Source organism: Pteropus vampyrus, unplaced genomic scaffold (genome assembly GCF_000151845.1).
Source record: "Pteropus vampyrus isolate Shadow unplaced genomic scaffold, Pvam_2.0 Scaffold22, whole genome shotgun sequence".
In the NCBI taxonomy this organism is placed as follows: Eukaryota; Metazoa; Chordata; class Mammalia; order Chiroptera; family Pteropodidae; genus Pteropus; species Pteropus vampyrus.
In genome coordinates this window covers 11,549,379-11,559,815 of record NW_011888803.1, presented here as the reverse complement: position 1 = coordinate 11,559,815, position 10,437 = coordinate 11,549,379, and the positions used below count along the sequence as shown (strand labels likewise).

The following is a 10,437-nucleotide window of genomic DNA, read 5'->3' as shown; positions in this document are numbered from 1 at the left end:
AAATTGATATCATAAGCTGTATACTGTTCTGATGGTCCATTTTCCTACCTGTTCTTGAAAGACAAGTGCAGAAAAAACTAGCCTATTGAGAAATTCTATAAAGTTCTCAATGTATACACATAATTTTTCTAATATATATAAACTCTGCCCAATATTTCAAAATGTTGACCTATTTTACACTATTTGAAGACTACAGAATCGTATGTTATTTGAGCTCACAAATTAAGAGATGAATGCTTTACATATTTCTCCCTAATCTTGTATCTCACAAACAGAAATCCGTCAGCCATAACAGATTACATCTCTCTTTAAAATGGGCTCTCACTCCTTGTTTCTGGAAGTAGAGAAATATTAATAAATGTCCTTATTCCTACCTGAGAATGTATGTGTATACATGTGTATATACAGAAAGATAAAATTCCTATAGCAGATTCCTTCCTGAATATATGCAGGTCAATGTTCAATGAGCTACTGAACTTTTCTTATTAGCAGAGCTATGAAATAATTTACTAATCTAGCAAGTTCATGCTTAGATGCTATATGGTTTTTCTCTATTGTTCTTAAATTTAATGGCCAAGGACACTTTCCATTGCAGAATGTATAGCATGCCCGTACTGATCAGGGATATCTTGGAAATGGACTCTCCTAGACATACCAGATGGTCAACATTTAGGCTAAAATGATGTTACATATGCCAGAGGTGTGTTTCTGAACTGTAGATATATATACTGGTTCCTCATGTTAATAATAAAACACAACAAACAAACAAACAAACAAAACACCCAAGAGTATTACATTTGATTTTCTGAGGTTAGAAAAAAGGACTGAAAATCTCCCATTTTGTGAGGATGCTGGAATCTTTGATCTCTACTATGGAGTTCACAGTGAGGCTACTTAGTTTATTTTGAGAAAGCAAATCCTTCCTGTTGTTTCTCAGGAAATGGAAGAACACATTTTTAGACTATGTTTTAATTTCACAGTTTAAATGGCTTTAACTTTTTAACTGTTTCACTTTGAAGAATATTTAATTATGTGGAGAAATTAACTTTCAGAAAGAAACTAGAGCAGTGGGGTGGAGAGAATAATATACTCAGACTTCAGCTAAAAGGGTAAATTTTTAGAAAATGTCTCACACAAACTGTTACACCCTGTTTCTTCCTGTGAAGAATTTTCCAAGCCTTAAGTTGTGTAATAGCTTAATGAGGAAAAAAAGGAATGCCCAAGTTTCTCTCAAATATGTAACTGCATAGAGAAAGATTACAGGCTTAATTTTAAAAAGAGTGTCCTACCACCTGTTTAGGCTTGTTAAATTATTACAGTAATCTCTAGAGCCCCTGTCTGATCTGGATTCACCTTTAAATGTAGCCACACCTCTAAGGCTTTAAGATGTCATCTCTATTCATAATAGGAAGCAGAAACAGTTAAACGGCTCTGAAGAGTAAACCTTTCGGGAAAGCACACACTCAATGAGAAGAGTGATGAAATGCTTCTGTTTCTGATTTCCCTACAGACAAAGAAAATCAAAGTATAGTAAAGGATATGGGAAGGAGGAAAAACTAAGGTAAGCTGATGTAAATATGCATAGCCTTCTCCAACTGCTGAATTATCTTCTACAATGCCACATTTTAAACCAAGAGGGAAAAACAAACCCAGTGAAAATAAAAAGCAATCATACAGGGAAAGAAACAACATAGATGATGTATGCAAAGACCATTGTCACCACCTTTATGAACTTACTCGCTGACGTCTCAGGGAGACCTGGCACACAGAAAACCTACCCTGTCTGCGCCTTGCACAACTCCCATCACAGCCCCATGCTCCTGTTCCCAATTTCCTGACTTGCCTCCTTTCTCTCATTACTGGGGACAGCCCAGTAACAGACACTTGGGCATGGTCATCTGCTGTCCTGGACTCATGCTGTCAACTTCCCAGAGGCATTGGCATTAGAGCTGCTCTCAGAAGAACTCATGAATGAATGATAAATGACAAGAATCTAACTACTCTTATTCTTCTGTCCACTTCTCTTTGTCTAATAACAAGTCTCACAGAAGTTCTGAGAATTACCAGAGACTGGAGAAGACATTAAGTATAATTTCCTCCACCAAAAAATGAGGAAACTGAGGCTCAGAGACATAAGCTGACTTCCCTGAGGCCATCCTCTGTTAATGGAAGAACTAAGACTAGAACCCAAGTTCCCTAATGCTCAATCTGTTGCTTCCTCTGTCCTACTTTTCCTCCCTCCCCATCCCCCCACCCCCCACATCCTGAAGCTTCCTTTGAATCACCATCTTAACATTTCAGGCAAGGCCTGTGTATTTTATTTTAAAAGGTCATACATGGTATTCATCTTACTCTATCAACCAGAAAAAAAACAAAACAAAGCAAAAAACCCACCATCGGTACCTAATCCCCAGTGACTAGCCCCAACTGGGCCCTCAGTGATGCTCGGCCATTACTCAACCTAAATCAGTAAACTCCTTTTTCCAAGTTAACTGTTACTAACTTTCAAATGTCTTCTCAAGGCCTCCTCACTCTCGGATTTCATCTGCTTCTATTTCACTGAGAAAACACAAGCCATTAGGAATGAACTTTATCGACTGCCCTCCTCTCCTCCTGCACATTCATCTACCATCACACTTATCTTTTTTCTCCTCCTCTCCTGTCCCAAAGGAATAAATGTCCCTATTCCTTCCCAGGACAACCCATTTGAGCATGCCTGCACTCCAGACCTCGTCCATCCTACCTTTTCTGGAACCTTACTCCATTAGTTTTCTACCTTTAGTGACTCCAGTATTCTCAACCGAAACATAAGCTCCAGTCGCCATTACACACAAAAAGTATTCCTTTATAGACACACGTGTATAAACACATACACACTCCACTCGGTGGTCCCACTTCTTAACTCCTACTTGTTCCTCACCCATGAATCCAGATGCAGGCTTAAGAGCTCTTTTAACCATCAACTGAATATCTAATTGCCAGATCCAATCTCCCATGTCAATCTACCTGACCTTCCTGTGGCCTCAGACAGACTTGACGGCTTTTCCCTATTTACGACCTGGGCAATTTGGCAAATTGCTTACCTAAGCTTTAGATAAATAGCTTTTTTGTAAAAAGCAATGACAATGATTATTTCAGAGGACTATATGAGAGAATATATAGAAACCAAAAACAAACAACAGGTGCTCAATATTACTATCATTTTTGTTTCTGGGCTTTCCTGACCCTCTTTCTCTTTCCTTTTCTTTTGTCTGCTCAGAATTTGGCCCTCTGGCTATCCCTGTGGGATCTCAACCACATTCATGGCTATAACCATCAGTCTTAGTCACTTTCCAATACATGTCACCAGCCCTGGCTTTTCTCTTGGGGACTAGGCCTCTCAAGATCAGCTGAATATACCACAGGTATCCCAACTTTACTTCAAACCGAACTCACTATTCTCTCTCCAAACTTGCTCCTCTTAAGTTTTCCACCCTAATGACACCTCAGACAATGAATCTTCCTAACAAGAAACGTCAAGAGTCATTTTTCTTCTTCCTCCCTCTTCCTCTCCTCCCACTTTCCATGAAATCAACATTTTTTTTCTCCTAAATGATTCTCAAACCCATCCTCTCTCCTCTCCTCTCTCGATATCATCACCTTAGTTTGTCTTCATTATTTCTACCTGGATTGTTTTAATAGCCACTGGACTTCTCCCTGCTTCCTTTCTACATATCTTAAGATTGAATTTGAACATTTCACCTTTGATGGCTCCACAATTCTCTCAGAAAAAAAGTCCGCGCTTCCAGAAGTAGCATGCATGGCCCTAGACAAGGCTGGACCAAGCCTCTGACCCAGGGCGCACCTCTAACCTCTTCTCCTCTCTGCTCCAGTCACTCATACTCCATGTTCCTCATGCACTGAGTATTCTAGGCTCTAAACCTGTAATGTTTCCTCTGTTTCTTTCCTCTTCAGCCTGGTAAATAATCCTATCCTATTCCTCCAATATGCAGCACCAAAATCACCTCCTTTATGAATTATTTCCTCACAAACAAGAAAAAAAATCACTTCCTCCTTTGTACCTTACTTGCTATTACTATTTATCGCAATGTTTGCTGTAAAGTGCCTCACATTCTAAATTCCAGTTAATGATTCATGTGTCTATCTTCTGAGGTCAGCACTGTGTGGTATTCATTGTATCTTTAGAACTTAGCATAATGACTGCTACACGGCAGGTAGGAGGAAGAGAGATAAGGGAACTAGAATTTAACAGTTTGGAGCTCAGCAAATGTCTGTTGAACAGGTGAAGTATCTTGGTTGTCAATTATATTCAGAATAACTGAATAAGAGAGGGGGCTGGTAAGACAGGTGGAATTGACAGCTGGTGAGATGAGCATGAAGGAACCTGAATGAAAAATGGAAAACATCCTTCCTGATGAAGTCCCCTCCTGAGTATGTAAGTTCAGTTAGGTGAGTAGCTGGGGCTGTTACACTCAAACTCAGGTGAATAACTAATATATCCTGTTTAAAGCACAATAGAGGAACAGTCAACAGCCCAAGGACATTATTCTTATCTGTCTAAGCAGGTTTTGGACCCTATAATATTCTACAGTATAGTTTTATCAGACTTTGTGCAAGCTTAGTACATTTCAGTAAACTACAACCCTCTCCTATATCCATAAAGCACCGTAAGAACTGCAAACAAAATAAATAAAATACAGCCTGTCACCCATGAAATCCCAGAACTGATGGCAAAGAGTAACATCTTTGGCCTAGATGAACCATGTCATACAATATTGATTTTGAGACCACAACTTGTCCCCCACAATTATTTCAAATTTATTTACAATAATAAGCCACGTTATGTATAACATAGTTTCATTCCATTTCACAAATTAAAGAAAAAGTACACTGTATTCCGCACAGGCATGTAAATGCTCACTCATAAAATAAAGGGACCTAAAGCATTCGATGTAACATAAATTGGAAACTGGAGGGGGAATAAGACCCAGTGAATGAGAACAGAGTGGAGAAAAGTAAACTTGGAGAATCCAAGCTGAAACTGGCAATGTTTTCCCATTAATAAAGAGGCATCTATAATTAACAGGCTTTCAAGAGCATTCAGTCATGTATTACGGCATTGCAACTCATAAAACATTCATTCAAAAGCCGTACCAGGAAGGGCACATCCCAGCTCTATACGCACATGCAGAGCACTCACTGAAGAAGAAAGACTCTGAAGTGACACACCTACTGCCCTACATAGATGACCAAGTGTGAAAGGCAGCCATAACTGCTAAAAAATAAATAAGTAAAACTGAGAAGGAAATGTAATGTTAGGAATGTTAAATTAAATTATGTTACTAAATAAATAAATTTTAAAATGTTCCCAGAGAAGTAAACACATTTCTAGGAAATACGTCTGAAGGTGTAAGAGTTAACACAGATGCAAACAAAAGCAAGAAATCTATCTAAAATAATCTAAAGTATTTTTGAACTTTTAAATTTATATCAATCACGCTAATAAGAGCAAGTCATAAAAATGTACATGTAACAAGGTGAGACATATTTCAAAGCCACAGTAGTTTTAAAAGTGTGTCAATTCCAGGAACACGCATATATGCTACCCGAACAAAAGAGACATCTCAGAAGATTTATATAAATATGCACTTAACATGCTAGAGGTAGCACTAAAAATCTGTGGAGAAAGAGTAGATTATTTGGTAAATAGTGGTGGGGACTGGCTCACGATTATCAACAGTTTTTTAAAAAATAAAAACAAATTTATGCCTCATATGTTTTATTCCAAATAGTTTTAAAAACCCTAATAAGAGTAAACGTATAAAACTAATAAAGTGAAGAGACACTATATTGTGAGCCCAGAACAGAAAAAGTTTTCTTAAAGGACTCAAAATGCATAGATTGCAATAATAGCAAAAATTGGTGGGTTCAACTACATCAAAGATTTTTGTTTTTTAATGAAAAGCACCAGAGGCAAAATTATCAGGCAAGTGACACCCTCAGAGAAAACATTCACAATACGTAAGGGTAACAAGAGATTAATCTATAATGCAAGGAATGCTACAAAAACTCTTTTAAGGATTTTTTACAAGAAAAAAGCAAGAGACCTAATGCACAGAAAAGGGGAATTAAATTAAGTAAATGGAGAGATGCTCAACCTCACTTGTAATCAAAAAAGAAAAAAAATTAAACTTTGAGGTACAATAAACATCTATCAGATGGACAAAAATCAAAAAAATTGTTAATAAAAAAAAGGAACCATCATGAAGTACTAGTGGATATATAAACCTGACAATGACCTGCACAGTTCCTAGTAAAATTAGCATGATTATATCCTAATATCCAGCAATACTGCTTTTAGACAACATTGCCTCAAGAAACTCTCACCAATGGATCCACTATACGTAGGCTCCTTAGGAAAAAAAAATGAATACATACTGCATGAAAGCCAAAAATCCTTATAAAAAGGCTGACACTATTATGTCTCTATTCCAATAACATGCCTATTCTCTATTGTTTTAGCTGAATCTTTGTTGAAAAGGTAAAAACAAACAAAATGTTGTCATTTCTTTTCATAAGTGAGGTTAAAAACAGAGAAAGAAGCAGATGTAATGAGGAGAATACTTTCGTGTGCAGACTGACAAACGTGAGTCTGAGTCCATGCCTTAAGCTTGTCCACACAACTTGGGTAAGTTACAATCTCCTTATCAGGGTGATCACTTACTATAAAAATGTCTAATCACTATGTTGAATACCTGAAACTAAGATAAGATTGTATGTCAACTGTAATTGAAAAATAAAAATAAATATAATTTTTTTAAAAAAAGACAACCATAAAATAGTTATCTCCGCCTGCTTTAGTTTCGTCACCTATAAAACAGGGATATTACCCACCCTGAATAACACCAGGAAGAATAGAGATATTCCATTTAAGTGTCTAGCATATATGAGATGTTCAATAGGTAGGAAGTGATTTTTTTTTTTTTAACCAGAAAAATGAACAGCATGCATTAACTCTAATAGATTTTGGTGCCCTGCCTAAATCATCTTAAATAGAATACCCAAGCCACAGCGACAGGCATAGAAACCAGAGACTGATTCAATATTAACTCACATGTCAGCTTTTCCACTACAGAACCGGAATAAATAATCTCTCCTTCCAAATATTTATTGATAACTGTAAAGGTGAAGGTTGGGAAGCCTCTTTTAGCTTCTGGGAAATGAAGAGAAGGCTGCTGCTCGTGATAGTTGTGACAGTGGTGATTCTGCAACTCGTGTCAGAGTCCTAACTCTACAAACACAAGGAAGGGAAATTCAGAGAAGTCCTAAAGGGAAAATGCTCTTAGAAGAAATCTAGGTATTCACGACTGAGTAACTAACTGCAAAACCTTAAAGCTGACCATGAAAAACAATTCACCCAGAAACCAGAGCAGATCCAGTGTCAGGACTTTACATATCACGTATTTAATATACAACAAAGAAGAAAATTTCTACCTGGGAATCTTTACAAACTGATGGCTAACACACTGTACATTTTACATCACCATTTCAGTATTTTCAACCTGGAGCAGCTGTTTTACTTTAGTCCTGATTTATAACCTGGGGAATTCGGGGTCCTGGCAAAGGTCAGGAGACCGAATCCCTGTCTCACACATATTTGTAACTGCTATTTTACAAATACAGGAAGATGCTGTGGTCATTATTTACAATATATATTCAGTTGAGTGATATTTGTCAGTTTGTCACTAAATATTAGCAATCATCAGAAAAAAGTAAAACTCTAAACAAGTCAGAATCTTTGAAATCTTTGAGTATTAAATAAAACTTTCCTGATTTTTATAAGGGTTGGGAACTGTTGTCTTAAAGCTTACAAGTTCCAATTGAAGATAATTTCTATTTTATAATAGATATGAAGGAAAGAGAGGGTTTTGAAAAAATGAAAATCCTAACACACATTTATCTCCACTCCGCTCTCTCTTGGCCATAAGCTTTGCCTTGGCATTTAACATCAAAGTTAGTTAGTTACCCTTTCATTCTTTGTTCACAAGCTATTGCAACTGTCCAAAATAGACAGAAATGGTAGTTCACTGTGTATTAAGAAAATATACACACATCATTTCATCCTCACTTATAAAAGAAAGATCTCTCACTTTTATCTCTCTTTCTTCCCCCTACCTTCTTTCCCTTCTCCTGATGCTTTGACACAATTCTATAGAGAGGAAATTAGAGATCACTATAGATAGTCCAATTGTTGAAAAGAAAAACAAATATTTTTCTAGCATTTTCTAGTCCAATAAAAACGTACCTCAAATTTTAATTTATATTCTTCCCGATGCAACATAAAACCTTAACTAAAGAGAGCCTCAATGGTAAGCATTACAATGATAAGAAAAATAAACTTACTTCCATCTGAGGAATATTACAAAAATATTTAATATATAACGTGTACATGGGTTTGCCCATGTCTTTCTGTAATATCAGCTTTTCAGTGGGTTATCCTGAACTTGGGTGGGGGAGGGGGGAGCTACGTATGGTAATGGTATGGCATATGTGGTAAGGGAGTATGGGAAGTGTCATATACATCATTTATTAATTTATTATTTCTTTTCTGGGATGTAAACTGTCCTAAGGTTAAACTAGAAATGTATTTTTTTATTATTATAAAAAGTTAAAATATGCTAATCTGACCCTTCGAAAACATATTGTTCACTAAGGCCTGACATAAGACATCTGTAAATTAAAATTTGCCATTAGAATTTTGGCAGCAGAAAAAAAATCACATTGATGCAAACACAGCTAAATCTAGTCAGTAACACAGAGGAAGTGTAAATTTCAAACATGGGAAAAACAAAACAAAAATCCCCCTGAGTTCTGAGTGGAGAGAAGCAGAAAAAGATCTGGAGATTTGGGTAAGGCTGATTTGTCTTTTGGAATAGATAAGGACCATCTGAATCAGCACTGCCATCTCTTACTAAGGCAGCAACTTTCCAGACTACAAAAGAGCCAAGGAGTATAAATTAAAAGACTCTTGTTCAAGTCCCAATACCTCTATTTACTAATATGATTACTGACATTTTATCAACCTAAGTTTCCTCTCTCCATAAAATGGAGTAAATGAATCCTATTTCGCCAGACTGTTAACAAGAGTAACACATTAGAAATGAGCCAAAGAAAATGTACTCTGTAAACACAAAATGAGAATCTAAAGTCTAGTTACTATTATTATTCCTGGGTTATTAATTAACATTAAATTCCACTAGGGTTGGAGTAAACCCTGTTTCTAAATAGAGAATAGGTCTGAAGGGTCACAAAGGCTGTTCTATTTTATCTTGAAGCAGTGATGGATGCTGAAGGAAGTCCTCAAAGAAATGAATGAACCAGAGTCAGGTACATACCTCCGTATAAAGAGGCAAACTACTATGGTTGTACTAGTCTTTCTAGAATCTCTCTTAATGACTTGTTTTCACTTTTTTTCTCATGATGAATCTGGCATAGAAGAGGCATTAACACAGATCTCACAATCTCAAATTTAAGAAGCCCATGTCTGTCTAGAAAGCGATGGAATTAACTGCTCAGTTCTCATAGTGTATCTTGGCTATTTACTGCTAACACAATTATTCCAATTATTGATAATATCGCAAATGCTCAAAGCAGCTACATTTTAAAAGAGATTAAAGTTCTGAAGGACTATTGGAATAATGGGTTCTTATCATTCAAATTACCTCCGTACAGCTGACAGAAAAAAAAAAAGGGGGAGGAGAGAGTAGTATAGATTTACCAGGCTGCTTGACTACAAAAAATTTTCCTTTCAAAGCAAAAAAATCAATTATGTAGTAAAAATATTTTATTAAAGAATTTTCCAATTAGAATGGTATAGTCAGCATCTGACATCATGAATTTAAATTCTACAGCTAACTCTGATTCCTGAGGAAGTTCGGCGGCCCAGAACACTGAAGGAGCTAAGTGCTTGTAGTACTGTGATTATTCACTTCCCTTCTTGCTACAGAATGAGACCCTTCTCTGCCGAATCTCTCTTTCCTTCCTTCTAGTCATTTGCTCACATCTTTTCTCCAAAACAGAGTAAGACAATGATGCTGGCTCTAACATTGTTCAAACATTTAACCTGAGGCCATACAATCTTCTCATCAAATTGATTCTTCCCAGCCACATCCCACCTCCCTTAGTGACCCTCCACAAGACTGGAGTTTCACCAGGTAGATAAACAAGGTAGGGGAACAAGGCGGCTTTCACTGGGGAGAAGTCAATCTGACAGTCTGCAGAAAGAGAAGCTGCCAGGGAAATGAAGAAGCAAAAAGTCTCTGCATAAAACCCACCTTTTCTCTACTGTTTTATTCTTCACCTATGAACATCTGAGCTGGAGCAAGATATGGATATGAAATTATAGTCTACTTAGTGAATTTCAGAAAAGACATTCTC

The 10,437-nt window shown here is 36.8% G+C and overlaps 1 protein-coding gene across 5 annotated transcripts in view; it reads right to left on the bottom strand.

Annotated features, from left to right (window-relative positions):
• The window catches only part of LRRC8D (leucine rich repeat containing 8 VRAC subunit D), a 115,345-nt gene that overhangs the window by 83,690 nt on the left and 21,218 nt on the right, over window positions 1-10,437 (bottom strand). The window contains exon 1 of one of the 5 annotated variants that reach the window (XM_011355620.2): window positions 7,115-7,138. The exons of 3 other annotated variants lie outside the window; for them this stretch is intronic. The gene's annotated coding sequence lies outside the window, so the exon portion shown is untranslated. Of the gene's footprint in view, window positions 1-5,654; window positions 5,678-7,114; window positions 7,139-10,437 lie in introns of those variants that run through there. One more of the 5 variants, XM_023528083.1, reaches the window with a different exon arrangement.